Raw genomic sequence first — 14,913 nt, 5'->3', positions numbered from 1 at the left:
CACTAAATGATAAAGCGGGATACAGCTGCTTCACATTAAGCTAGTGAAAAAATATTATTTAGAATGCTATACTCGTGTATGGAGCGCAATAGAAACAGTGCACAACAGCCAATGACACAAGCCGTTGTGTCAGCACATTGTGGATGTTTCCTGCGCCCTGATTGGCTAGCCGCAATGTGCACACATAAAGTCAGGGGAAAAAACAAATTACTGTTCACAAAAACGCTGCATCTCTGAGCTCTGCAAACCCCCTCCCCTCATCAAACGTGCCAAACGCTCATGATACAACACCATTATAGTTGCTAAAGTGCTGAAAATACTTTTGTGGCAACGCAAATATTTTCATGCACTTTTTACAAAATGTTACCTTTTTTCCGATTTTAGAAAATTTTGCTTGTATTTCCGATCATGAATCCGAATGTGCCATATTCGTGCTGAAATTATGTTTGGCTATCGTTTTCCGAACAAATTTGCTCATCACTAGTCCAGATAAGCAGTTCTTAAGTGGCATAGGTGCAACAGGGCAGATGAATCTTGTATGCAGCGGTATTGAAGATGTAGTGAGCTGCAGTAGAGAAGCCACAGTGATGCAGCAGATTTTAGCATTGGACCTAAATTAGCAAAATTGTGAAGTAATGAAATCTTGATGTAGCACTGGTAGTTGTTGTAGTAGAGACGTGAGAGATCATCCCAGACACACTGAGGTGTGGAACAGTGTCAGCGGCACTGGGAATGGCCCAGATAGACTGTGCCAAAATAAACGAGGAGCAGCTGAACAGATTGCCAGCATGCTGAGCAAATTGTCACAGGTGAAAGCTCAATTACCTTCCTATGCTGATGCCAAGTAGTTCCCTCATGTATGAATGTTGAAACCATCATGCCTATTGCTTCTTGCGTAAAACTCTTTGAAAAGTCCCAATATGTTTACGCAAAGCTACTGAAACAATGTGCAACTTTTAACGTTTTTGAAGCCTGAAGGACACCCCTAGTCAGGACTTAAATATAGGTAGTAAGGACCTCTATGCCTTACTTCAGAGACCGGCAGGACAGCTAATTGCACGTTATCTGTCCGCACCTACACCCAGGAGGCACGGTGGCACCCCTCAGAGGCCGGGGCGTGCTAGAGCCCCTATAAACAGCCTCAAGCCACCAGTCATACGGGTTTTGTTCTATCTGACTATGGGGGACAGAGAGAGAGACACCACATCTGTGAGGACCTTATTTGAAGCTTATTCAGTAAGGGACTACACCACTACTGCGCAATGGAAGGCTATTGATTTCCACCTGGACAAGGGGACTCTGGACTTACCTCCAAACCAACCGGTCTCTACCTGCTCTGTGATCTGGTGTCCTGGATTGTGGCTGCTGAAGACTTCAGTAAACGAGGTAAAGAGACTGCAAACCTGTGTCCTCGTTCTTCACTGCACCTCTCACCATTCTACCATCTACACACTGGGAAGCCCTGGGGATACACTTCACCTGTGGGAAGGTATACCATCTAGCTGCCATAACATCACCCCAGTGGACCCCTTAAAGCAGCGTCGGCACCCTGACCGAATACCACAGGTGGCATCACGAACATAAACTTTATCCCTTTAAAGACCTTTCCATTTTATACGGACGTCCGAGGGCCACAGACCGGGTCAGCCACCGTGACATCCCCCTGTGAACTGCAGGACCTGGTACCAAGTACCCCCTTGCCCTGATGGGGCACTCCAGGGGCCCATTGCTTGTACCAGTGGCGGTGCCCGCAAGTGGGCCCCCCACTTGATCAGGATCCCACCAAAAACCATTCCTCTAATTCTAGGTAAAACGATCCTCTCCACAACTGAACAACTACAACCAATAGAGATGGTGAACAGTAAACAGAAATAACAAATCTTTATTAACATATAAAAAGATACATACAACAATGACAGTGCACATGTATATATTTAAATACAAAGACTAATGTTATAAATAGTAACAGCAGAGATGGGAATCCTAAAACTCTGCTGTCAATGGACTATGTACTACAACAACAGAGACATACAAAACTGGAAACACCCATAAACACCTATGTATATAGAGCATAATATCCAAAGAGATACCAAAATGGTTATAGTGCTGCGGTAGACTGTGACCTAATATACACTCCTAAAGATAGGCCATAAATATATAGATGAATGATAATCAATATGGTACCACAACCACTAGGCTAGTACCTGTAAATCGTATGTAAAAGTGGCAGTACCAAAACGAACCCATGACCCATCTACCATCTATAATACCCATTACCTGCAGCCATAGGAAAGGTGAATACGCGGTGCCCAGATGACCCCGACGCGCGTTTCGCTGTCCTGCAGCTTCGTCAGGAGGTAACTAGCTGTATGCATGGCGTCTATTATATACAAACTAAGATGACCCAATTGTGTGCAGCTGCTGCGGCGCGTACCCGGCATGTTGCCGCCCGATGACGAGCGCGGCGCTCAAGGATCGCGTCACCCGGCAACAAAGCCCGGTCATATGACCGCGCCTGTTACCAGGGCAGCGCGACGCCCATACAGAGCACCGCTACCCTCACCGAACAGCAGCGCATGCGCGGGTCGCGCTCTAGTCTGCATGTAAACACAAAGACGTCTGCCAGGTATTAACCGATAACATGCCTCAACCTAACTGACTACCATAGCTAATATGTACAGTGGCATGGTCTATATGCACCCATAGATAAAAGGTATATATATATATATATAGAACTTAGTATCGCTCTTCCTCTCGCCCATTTGAGCATAAGTCTCCGTGACTACCCATGTATACCGACACAGCACACTACCTCATCATACACCTCCACTAGGATGACTACATAGCATGATACCCATCACAGTAAAGGAACAGATATATCATACATAACACTGGTGGCATACATCTATCATAATGGAAACTAACTCAAATAAGCATGTGCATATAGGACCACAGTACATAATAACGACCATGTTAAAAAATGTTACGGCCTGTCATAACTACATACATGCCTAATATATTATCACACTACATAATCAATACTACTATCAAAGATGGTGCAACAGTTTACAAACATATATAATACATAAACGTTATTACCTAACATAGTTATACACTGTATTCGCCATAACATAACCCGTAACTATATCCAGAAACGCCTAACACTATATGATTAATAACAGTTGTTCTCCTTCAACAGGATTCTTCCAAATAACACGGTAGATGACTCCACTTTTATAGCACCAAGTAGCTTGACCATCATTCATGGATTCGTCATTAATATTTCCATATACATCAAAACGAAAGGTTGAGGTAAGTATATGACCGACATGCCTAGACAGATGAACATGAAATAAAAAATACTGTTAAAAACAACATACACAAAACTAAAATTCGCGCCATACATTAGATGAAGGATTTGAAGCTCACCACCTCATTCAACCCATGAGGTGCTAGGGTATTAACCCCTTCATGACCGGGGGATTTTTCGTTTTTCCGTGTTCGTTTTTCGCTCCCCTCCTTCCCAGAGCCATAACTTTTTTATTTTTCTGTCAATTTGGCCATGTGAGGGCTTATTTTTTGCGGGACGAGTTGTACTTTTGAACGACATCATTGGTTTTAGCATGTTGTGTACTAGAAAACAGGAAAAAAATTCCAAGTGCGGTGAAATTGCAAAAAAAGTGCAATCCCACATTGTTTTTTTGTTTGGCTTTTTTGCTAGGTTCACTAAATGCTAAAACTGACCTGCCATTATGATTCTCCAGGTCATTACGAGTTCATAGACACCAAACATGACTAGGTTATTTTTTATCTAAGTGGTGAAAAAAATTCCAAACTTTGCTAAAAAACAAAACAAAAAACAAATTGCGCCATTTTCCGATACTCGTAGCGTCTCCATTTTTCATCATCTGGGGTCGGTTGAGGGCTTATTTTTTGCGTGCCGAGATGACGTTTTTAATGATAGCATTTCGGTGCAGATACGTTCTTTTGATTGCCCGTTATTGCATTTTAATGCAATGTCGCGGCGACCAAAAAAACGTAATTCTGGCGTTTCTAATTTTTTTCCCGCTACGCTGTTTAGCGATCAGGTTAATACTTTTTTTTAATTGATAGATCGGGCGATTCTGAGCGCGGCGATACCAAATATGCGTAGCTTTGATATTTTTTTTATTGATTTATTTTGATTGGGGCGAAAGGGGGGTGATTTAAACTTTTATGTTTTTTTTATTTTTTTTTAACATTTTTTTAAACTTTTTTTTTAAACTTTTGCCATGCTTCAATAGCCTCCATGAGAGGCTAGAAGCAGGCATAGCACGATCGGCTCTGCTACATAGCAGCGATCTGCTGATCGCTGCTATGTAGCAGAATTGCACGTGTGCTGTGAGCGCCGACCACAGGGTGGCGCTCACAGCGACGGGCAATCAGTAACCATAGAGGTCTCAAGGACCTCTATGGTTACCATTCACAAGCATCGCCGACCCCCGATCATGTGACGGGGGTCGGCGATGACGTCATTTCCGGCCGCCCGGCCGGAAGCGGTAGTTAAATGCCGCTGTCTGCGTTTGACAGCGGCATTTAACTAGTTAATAGGTGCGGGCAGATCGCGATTCTGCCCGCGCCTATTACGGGCACATGTCAGCTGTTCAAAACAGCTGACATGTCCCGGCTTTGGTGCGGGCTCACCGCGGAGCCCTGCATCAAAGCAGGGGAGCCGGCATCGGACGGTATAGTACGTCCGATGCCGGTAAGGGGTTAAGGGATAATATCCCTTTGTAAATAGTTCTCTAGTGCTGCCTTATTCCACCACACCTTAGTGCGTTTGTGGAGTAAATCTTTGATGCTGAGCTTCAAATCCTTAACATCTCTATTGTCTGTCTCTGTTGCACTTTGTTCACCAAATAAAGACCCCAATTGGGAAATCCAATTCTTATCACGTTTTCTATAGTCCATATAGTCGGTACTAGAGGCATCTGTAAACACAGACAATATTATACATACCACCAAAAACCATTCCTCTAATTCTAGGTAAAACGATCCTCTCCACAACTGAACAACTACAACCAATAGAGATGGTGAAGTAAACACGATCAATAGTAAATAGAAATAACAAATCTTTATTAATATATAAAAAGATACATACAACAATGACAGTGCACATGTATATATTTAAATACAAAGACTAATGTTATAAATAGTAACAGCAGCTGAGAGTAAGGGTATTAGAGCACGTGAGGGACATCAGAAATGTGGATCCCACTCAGGACATCACAACATTGAAGACTATCCCCAGACATTTTCTAGTCCATCATAATAGTGACCCAAGGGGATTCAGAATAAGAGGAATAGATAGGGTACAGTTGGGAATAAGGGGAGGAAACTATCAGAAAGAATTGCTGAAAAGGGAGACCAAGTGGATCATTTTGCTTAATACCCTAGCACCTCATGGGTTGAATGAGGTGGTGAGCTTCAAATCCTTCATCTAATGTATGGCGCGAATTTTAGTTTTGTGTATGTTGTTTTTAACAGTATTTTTTATTTCATGTTCATCTGTCTAGGCATGTCGGTCATATACTTACCTCAACCTTTCGTTTTGATGTATATGGAAATATTAATGACGAATCCATGAATGATGGTCAAGCTACTTGGTGCTATAAAAGTGGAGTCATCTACCGTGTTATTTGGAAGAATCCTGTTAAAGGAGAACAACTGTTATTAATCATATAGTGTTAGGCGTTTCTGGATATAGTTACGGGTCATGTTATGGCGAATACAGTGTATAACTATGTTAGGTAATAACGTTTATGTATTATATATGTGTGTAAACTGTTGCACAATCTTTGATAGTAGTATTGATTATGTAGTGTGATAATATATTAGGCATGTATGTAGTTATGACAGGCCGTAACATTTTTTAACATGGTCGTTATTATGTACTGTGGTCCTATATGCACATGCTTATTTGAATTAGTTTCCATTATGATAGATGTATGCCACCAGTGTTATGTATGATATATATGTTCCTTTACTGTGATGGGTATCATGCTATGTAGTCATCCTAGTGGAGGCGTATGATGAGGTAGTGTGCTGTGTCGGTATACATGGGTAGTCACGGAGACTTATGCTCAAATGGGCGAGAGGAAGGGCGATACTAAGTTCTATATATATACAGTGGGGCAAAAATGTATTTAGTCAGTCAGCAATAGTGCAAGTTCCACCACTTAAAAAGATGAGAGGCGTCTGTAATTTACATCATAGGTAGACCTCAACTATGGGAGACAAACTGAGAAAAAAAAATCCAGAAAATCACATTGTCTGTTTTTTTAACATTTTATTTGCATATTATGGTGGAAAATAAGTATTTGGTCAGAAACAAAATTTCATCTCAATACTTTGTAATATATCCTTTGTTGGCAATGACAGAGGTCAAACGTTTTCTGTAAGTCTTCACAAGGTTGCCACACACTGTTGTTGGTATGTTGGCCCATTCCTCCATGCAGATCTCCTCTAGAGCAGTGATGTTTTTGGCTTTTCGCTTGGCAACACGGACTTTCAACTCCCTCCAAAGGTTTTCTATAGGGTTGAGATCTGGAGACTGGCTAGGCCACTCCAGGACCTTGAAATGCTTCTTACGAAGCCACTCCTTCGTTGCCCTGGCGGTGTGCTTTGGATCATTGTCATGTTGAAAGACCCATCCACGTTTCATCTTCAATGCCCTTGCTGATGGAAGGAGGTTTGCACTCAAAATCTCACGATACATGGCCCCATTCATTCTTTCATGTACCCGGATCAGTCGTCCTGGCCCCTTTGCAGAGAAACACCCCCAAAGCATGATGTTTCCACCACCATGCTTTACAGTAGGTATGGTGTTTGATGGATGCAACTCAGTATTCTTTTTCCTCCAAACACGACAAGTTGTGTTTCTACCAAACAGTTCCAGTTTGGTTTCATCAGACCATAGGACATTCTCCCAAAACTCCTCTGGATCATCCAAATGCTCTCTAGCAAACTTCAGACGGGCCCGGACATGTACTGGCTTAAGCAGTGGGACACGTCTGGCACTGCAGGATCTGAGTCCATGGTGGCGTAGTGTGTTACTTATGGTAGGCCTTGTTACATTGGTCCCAGCTCTCTGCAGTTCATTCACTAGGTCCCCCCGCGTGGTTCTGGGATTTTTGCTCACCGTTCTTGTGATCATTCTGACCCCACGGGGTGGGATTTTGCGTGGAGCCCCAGATCGAGGGAGATTATCAGTGGTCTTGTATGTCTTCCATTTTCTAATTATTGCTCCCACTGTTGATTTCTTCACTCCAAGCTGGTTGGCTATTGCAGATTCAGTCTTCCCAGCCTGGTGCAGGGCTACAATTTTGTTTCTGGTGTCCTTTGACAGCTCTTTGGTCTTCACCATAGTGGAGTTTGGAGTCAGACTGTTTGAGGGTGTGCACAGGTGTCTTTTTATACTGATAACAAGTTTAAAGAGGTGCCATTACTACAGGTAATGAGTGGAGGAAAGAGGAGACTCTTAAAGAAGAAGTTACAGGTCTGTGAGAGCCAGAAATCTTGATTGTTTGTTTCTGACCAAATACTTATTTTCCACCATAATATGCAAATAAAATGTTAAAAAAACAGACAATGTGATTTTCGGGATTTTTTTTTCTCAGTTTGTCTCCCATAGTTGAGGTCTACCTATGATGTAAATTACAGACGCCCCTCATCTTTTTAAGTGGTGGAACTTGCACTATTGCTGACTGACTAAATACTTTTTTGCCCCACTGTATATACCTTTTATCTATGGGTGCATATAGACCATGCCACTGTACATATTAGCTATGGTAGTCAGTTAGGTTGAGGCATATTATCGGTTAATACCTGGCAGACGTCTTTGTGTTTACATGCAGACTAGAGCGCGACCCGCGCATGCGCTGCTGTTCGGTGAGGGTAGCGGTGCTCTGTATGGGCGTCGCGCTGCCCTGGTAACAGGCGCGGTCATGTGACCGGACTTTGTTGCCGGGTGACGCGATCCTTGAGCGCCGCGCTCGTCATCGGGCGGCAACATGCCGGGTACGCGCCGCAGCAGCTGCACACAATTGGGTCATCTTAGTTTGTATATAATAGACGCCATGCATACAGCTAGTTACCTCCTGACGAAACTGCAGGACAGCGAAACGCCCGTCGGGGTCATCTGGGCACCGCGTATTCACCTTTGCTATGGCTGCAGGTAATGGATATTATAGATGGTAGATGGGTCATGGGTTCGTTTTGGTACTGCCACTTTTACATACGATTTACAGGTATTAGCCTAGTGGTTGTGGTACCATATTGATTATCATTCATCTATATATTTATGGCCTATCTTTAGGAGTGTATATTAGGTCACAGTCTACCGCAGCACTATAACCATTTTGGTATCTCTTTGGATATTATGCTCTATATACATAGGTGTTTATGGGTGTTTCCAGTTTTGTATGTCTCTGTTGTTGTAGTACATAGTCCATTGACAGCAGAGTTTTAGGATTCCCATCTCTGCTGTTACTATTTATAACATTAGTCTTTGTATTTAAATATATACATGTGCACTGTCATTGTTGTATGTATCTTTTGATCAGGATCCCAGTAGTTGCGATACTTACCTCTCCTCGCTCCACCGCTGCAGCGTCTTCCCATCTTCTGTGTTATGACACGGTGGTTTAGGAGCAACATGGAACGAGCTCTGAAGGAAGTGGTAACTGTACTGACCGCAGTCCCTAAGCTCAACACAACACTAGAAGTAGCCGTGGGATGCTCCTAACTCTCCCTAGGCACCTCGTCACCGCCTAAGAGCTAATTACCCCTAAAGATAGAAGCAGGAAAACTATCTTGCCTCAGAAAAAATCCCCAAAGGATAGATTAGCCCCCCACAAATAATGACTGTGAGTGGAGAGGGAAAAGACATACACAGAATGAAACCAGGATGAGCACAGGAGGCCAGTCTAGCTTGATAGATAGGACAGGATGGAATACTGTGCGGTCAGTATAAAACACTACAAAAATCCATGCAGAGTTTACTAACAATCTCCACACCTGACTAAAGGTGTGGAGGGTAAATCTGCTTCCCAGAGCTTACAGCAAGACAGAATTAATTCATACTGATAACGCTGGATAAACATAGAAAGCACAGAACGGATAAGTCCACAATCTGTGAACAGAAAAGAGCAAGCAAAAACTTAGCTTTGCTGAACTGGTCAGGATAACAGGGAAATCCAAAAGAGATGTGAATCCAACCAGGAACCATTTACAAGTGGCACTAGCTGAAGGACAGAGCCAGGCATAAATAGCCGAGCAGAAAAGACGATCAGTGCGGCACGGTGGCTCAGTGGATAGCACTGCAGCCTTGCAGCGCTGGAGTCCTGGGTTCAAACCCCACCAAGGACAACATCTGCAAAGAGTTTGTATGTTCTCTCCGTGTTTGCGTGGGTTTCCTCCGGGCACTCCGGTTTCCTCCCACATTCCAAAGACATACTGATAGGGAATTTAGATTGTGAGCCCTATCGGGGACAGTGATGATAATGTGTGCAAAATGTAAAGCGCTGCGGAATATGTTAGCGCTATATAAAAATAAAGATTATTATAAAAATAAAGATTATTATCAGTGAAAGCAGCTGCTGACAGCTAACTCCAAGGAGCAGCCATACCACTTGAAACCACAAGAGGGAGCCCAAGAGCAAAACTCACAAAAGTGCCACTTACAACCACCGGAGGGAGCCCAAGAGCGGAATTCACAACACTTCTGACTGCGACGTTCAAGTCAGAGGGCGCGGTGACGTCTGTGCGCCCTCTGCCTGAACAGTCACAGTGCAGGGAGCCGGAAGACGGCAACGTGGTTGACTGGGGAGAGTCAGAAACAGAGCAGGGGCCAGCGAGCAGGGGTGAGTAGTTCTTTTTTTGATGTTTTGAGCAATATATTGGTCCCATCATACACTGTTGCATCATATATGGGGCCCATCATACACTAGAGCATCATATGTGGGGCCCATCATACTCTGGAGCATCATATATGAGGATCATCATACACTGGAGCATCATATATGGCGCAATATATGGGGCTCATTATACTGTATGGAGCAATATGGGGGGCTCATTATTATTATTATTATTATTATTATTTATTGTTATAGCGCCATTTATTCCATGGCGCTTTACATGTGAGGAGGGGTATACTTAATGAAAACAAGTACAATAATCTTAAACAATACAAGTCATAACTGGTACAGGAGGAATGAGGACCCTGCCCGTGAAGGCTCACAATCTACAAGGGATGGGTGAGAATACAGTAGGTGAGGGTAGAGATGGTCATGCAGCGGTTTAGTCGATCGGTGGTAGCTGCAGGTTGTAGGCTTGTCTGAAGAGGTGGGTCTTCAGGTTCTTTTTGAAGGTTTCGATGGTAGGCGAGAGTCTGATGTGTTGTGGTAGAGGGTTCCAGAGTAGGGGTGATACGTGAGAGAAATCTTGTATACGATTGTGGGAAGAGGAGATAAGAGGGGAGTAGAGTAGGAGATCTTGTGAGGATCGGAGGTTACGGGTAGGTAAGTACCGGGAGACGAGGTCACAGATGTATGGAGGAGACAGGTTGTGGATGGCTTTGTACGTCATGGTTAGGGTTTTGTAGTGGAGTCTCTGGGCAATGGGGAGCCAGTGAAGGGATTGACAGAGGGGAGAGGCCGGGGAATAGCGGGGGGACAGGTGGATTAGTCGGGCAGCGGAGATTGGAATAGATTGGAGGGGTGCGAGAGTGTTAGAGGGGAGGCCACAGAGCAGGAGGTTGCAGTAGTCAAGGCGAGAGATGATGAGGGCATGGACTAGGGTTTTTGCAGATTCGTGGTTGAGGAATGAACGGATTCGTGAAATATTTTTGAGTTGAAGTCGGCAGGAAGTGAAGCATTCTGTTTGCATCTATAAATGGGGTCCATTATTCTGTATGAAACAATATATGGGGCTCATTATTCTGTATGGAGCAATATATGGGGCTCATTATTATGTTTGGAGCAATATATGGGGCTCATTATTATGTATAGAGCATTACATGGGGCTCACTATTCTGTATGGAGCATTACATGGGGCTCACTATTCTGTATGGAGCGCTATGTGGTGCCCATAACTCTGTATGGAGGACTGTACTGTTTGATTTTTGAGCTATAGATATCCTTATGTAATGTTAGAAGTAAGTGAAATCTTTGGTATTGCACTATACTTATATTTCTCTTCTGTATCTGTGCATCATGAATTTTGGTGTGTTTTAAAGGGGCTCACTGAGACTCTTTCACCCGGGCCCATGAAAACCTGGAGCCGACCCTGGTTATATATTTCCTTGCCCTGAGGCCGGCGTCACACTTGGCGTAAGACAATACGGTCCATATATTACGGCCGTAATACGCTGAAAAGTACCCAAAAAAGTGGTCCGTAGCTCCTCCGCAGGCAGGGTGTGTCAGCGTATTTTGCACATGGCATCCTCCGTATGTAATCCGTATGGCATCCGTACTGCGTGTTTTTCTCGCAGGCTTGCAAAACCAACACACGGCTATACAAGGGATCCATGTGTTAAAAAAAAAAATATATATATATATACTGTATATATATATATATATATATATATGTATGTGTGTGTGTCATTAGACACATATATGTATATACAGTGGGGCAAAAAAGTATTTAGTCAGTCAGCAATAGTGCAAGTTCCACCACTTAAAAAGATGAGAGGCGTCTGTAATTTTCATCATAGGTAGACCTCAACTATGGGAGACAAACTGAGAAAAAAAAATCCAGAAAATCACATTGTCTGTTTTTTTAACATTTTATTTGCATATTATGGTGGAAAATAAGTATTTGGTCAGAAACAAAATTTCATCTCAATACTTTGTAATATATCCTTTGTTGGCAATGACAGAGGTCAAACGTTTTCTGTAAGTCTTCACAAGGTTGCCACACACTGTTGTTGGTATGTTGGCCCATTCCTCCATGCAGATCTCCTCTAGAGCAGGGATGTTTTTGGCTTTTCGCTTGGCAACACGGACTTTCAACTCCCTCCAAAGGTTTTCTATAGGGTTGAGATCTGGAGACTGGCTAGGCCACTCCAGGACCTTGAAATGCTTCTTACGAAGCCACTCCTTCGTTGCCCTGGCGGTGTGCTTTGGATCATTGTCATGTTGAAAGACCCAGCCACGTTTCATCTTCAATGCCCTTGCTGATGGAAGGAGGTTTGCACTCAAAATCTCACGATACATGGCCCCATTCATTCTTTCATGTACCTGGATCAGTCGTCCTGGCCCCTTTGCAGAGAAACAGCCCCAAAGCATGATGTATCCACCACCATGCTTTACAGTAGGTATGGTGTTTGATGGATGCAACTCAGTATTCTTTTTCCTCCAAACACGACAAGTTGTGTTTCTACCAAACAGTTCCAGTTTGGTTTCATCAGACCTTAGGACATTCTCCCAAAACTCCTCTGGATCATCCAAATGCTCTCTAGCAAACTTCAGACGGGCCCGGACATGTACTGGCTTAAGCAGTGGGACACGTCTGGCACTGCAGGATCTGAGTCCATGGTGGCGTAGTGTGTTACTTATGGTAGGCCTTGTTACATTGGTCCCAGCTCTCTGCAGTTCATTCACTAGGTCCCCCCGCGTGGTTCTGGGATTTTTGCTCACCGTTCTTGTGATCATTCTGACCCCACGGGGTGGGATTTTGCGTGGAGCCCCAGATCGAGGGAGATTATCAGTGGTCTTGTATGTCTTCCATTTTCTAATTATTGCTCCCACTGTTGATTTCTTCACTCCAAGCTGGTTGGCTATTGCAGATTCAGTCTTCCCAGCCTGGTGCAGGGCTACAATTTTGTTTCTGCTGTCCTTTGACAGCTCTTTGGTCTTCACCATAGTGGAGTTTGGAGTCAGACTGTTTGAGGGTGTGCACAGGTGTCTTTTTATACTGATAACAAGTTTAAAGAGGTGCCATTACTACAGGTACTGAGTGGAGGAAAGAGGAGACTCTTAAAGAAGAAGTTACAGGTCTGTGGGAGCCAGAAATCTTGATTGTTTGTTTCTGACCAAATACTTATTTTCCACCTTAATATGCAAATAAAATGTTAAAAAAACAGACAATGTGATTTTCTGGATTTTTTTTCTCAGTTTGTCTCCCATAGTTGAGGTCTACCTATGATGTAAATTACAGACGCCTCTCATCTTTTTAAGTGGTGGAATTTGCACTATTGCTGACTGACTAAATACTTTTTTGCCCCACTGTATATTATTACTTCATACAGCGCTAGATAGCTTTAAAGCCGGTAATTCAATTACCGGCTTTTGCTATCTCCTTCCTGAACCCGACATGATCTGAGACATGGTTTACATACAGTAAACCATCTCATATCACCTTTTTTTTTGCATATTCCACACTACTAATGTTAGTAGTGTGTATATGCAAAATGTGGCCGTTCTAGCTATTAAATTAAAGGGTTAAATGGCGGAAAAAATTGGCGTGGGCTCCCGCGCAATTTTCTCCGCCAGAGTAGTAAAGCCAGTGACTGAGGGCAGATATTAATAGCCTGGAGAGGGTCCATGGTTATTGGCCCCCCTTCCCTGGCTAAAAACACCTGCCCCCAGCCACCCCAGAAAAGGCACATCTGGAAGATGCGCCTATTCTGGAACTTGGCCACTCTCTTCCCATTCCCGTGTAGCGGTGGGATATGGGGTAGTGAAGGGTTAATGCCACCTTGCTATTGAAAGGTGACATTAAGCCAAATTAATAATGGAGAGGCGTCAATTATGACACCTATCCATTATTAATGCAATAGTAGTAAAGGGTTAAAAAAACACAAACACATTATTAAAAATTATTTTAATGAAATAAACACAAAGGTTGTTGTAATATTTTATTCAACGCCCAATCCAGTCACTGAAGACCCTCGTTCTGTAACAAAAAAAAATAAAAATAAACCAACAATATCCTTACCTTCCGAAGATCTGTAATGTCCAACGATGTAAATCCATCTGAAGGGGTTAAAATATTTTGCAGCCACGAGCTTTGCTAATGCAACGTTGTTCGTGGCTGCAAAACCCCGGGGAATGAAGGTAAAGTAGGTCAATGACCTATATTTACCTTCATTTGCGGTGAGGCGCCCTCTGCTGGTTGTCCCTAGATCGTGGGAACTTTCCTAGAAAGCTCCCAGGCTCGAGTTCATAAGAGGCGCCCTCTGCTGGTTGTCCTCATATGAACTCGAGCCTGGGAGCTTTCTAGGAAAGTTCCCACGATCTAGTGACTGAATACTACAATACTGATCAGTAATAAAAAAAACCAAAAAACAAACAAACACAATACTATCACTATAAGTGCCAGTATTCACAGGAGATCTGTACTTAGTATGCAGTGTCTGTGTAGAGGTAATACAGAGATCACTGGTGACATTATACACAGGACCTCTATATAGTATACAGTGTATAGTGTCAGTGTATAGGTAACACTGACTCACCAGTGACGTCTCTAGGTGAAGTCCTTCATCTTTCATCCAGCACAGACCGCCATCATTTTTTCTAGCCAGGACTCGTTTCTGCAGGAAATAACACAGTTAACTCGAGCTCCGCTTGCAGAACACATTACTTGATTTTTCACAACTTCTACATTACAACACGAAGAAAAAAAGGCGACATAGTGTCACTCTGCACAGTAACAGGACCGCCCCCCCCATTTAAAACAGTATACTCCAAAAAATAAAATAAATACATCACTGCAGTAATAATATCCCCTAATTAGCCCCTATGGTAATAATATTCCCCACCCTGGCCCCGTGTGTCTCATTCCTGGCTCCAGCCATATGTTCTCCCATCCTGCCCTCATGAGTATCCATTCTACACCATATGATCTCCCCATCCTGCCCCATCTGTCTCCATC

Source organism: Ranitomeya imitator, chromosome 3, assembly GCF_032444005.1.
Source record: "Ranitomeya imitator isolate aRanImi1 chromosome 3, aRanImi1.pri, whole genome shotgun sequence".
Lineage (NCBI taxonomy): Eukaryota > Metazoa > Chordata > Amphibia > Anura > Dendrobatidae > Ranitomeya > Ranitomeya imitator.
This window is presented reverse-complemented; position numbering follows the sequence as displayed.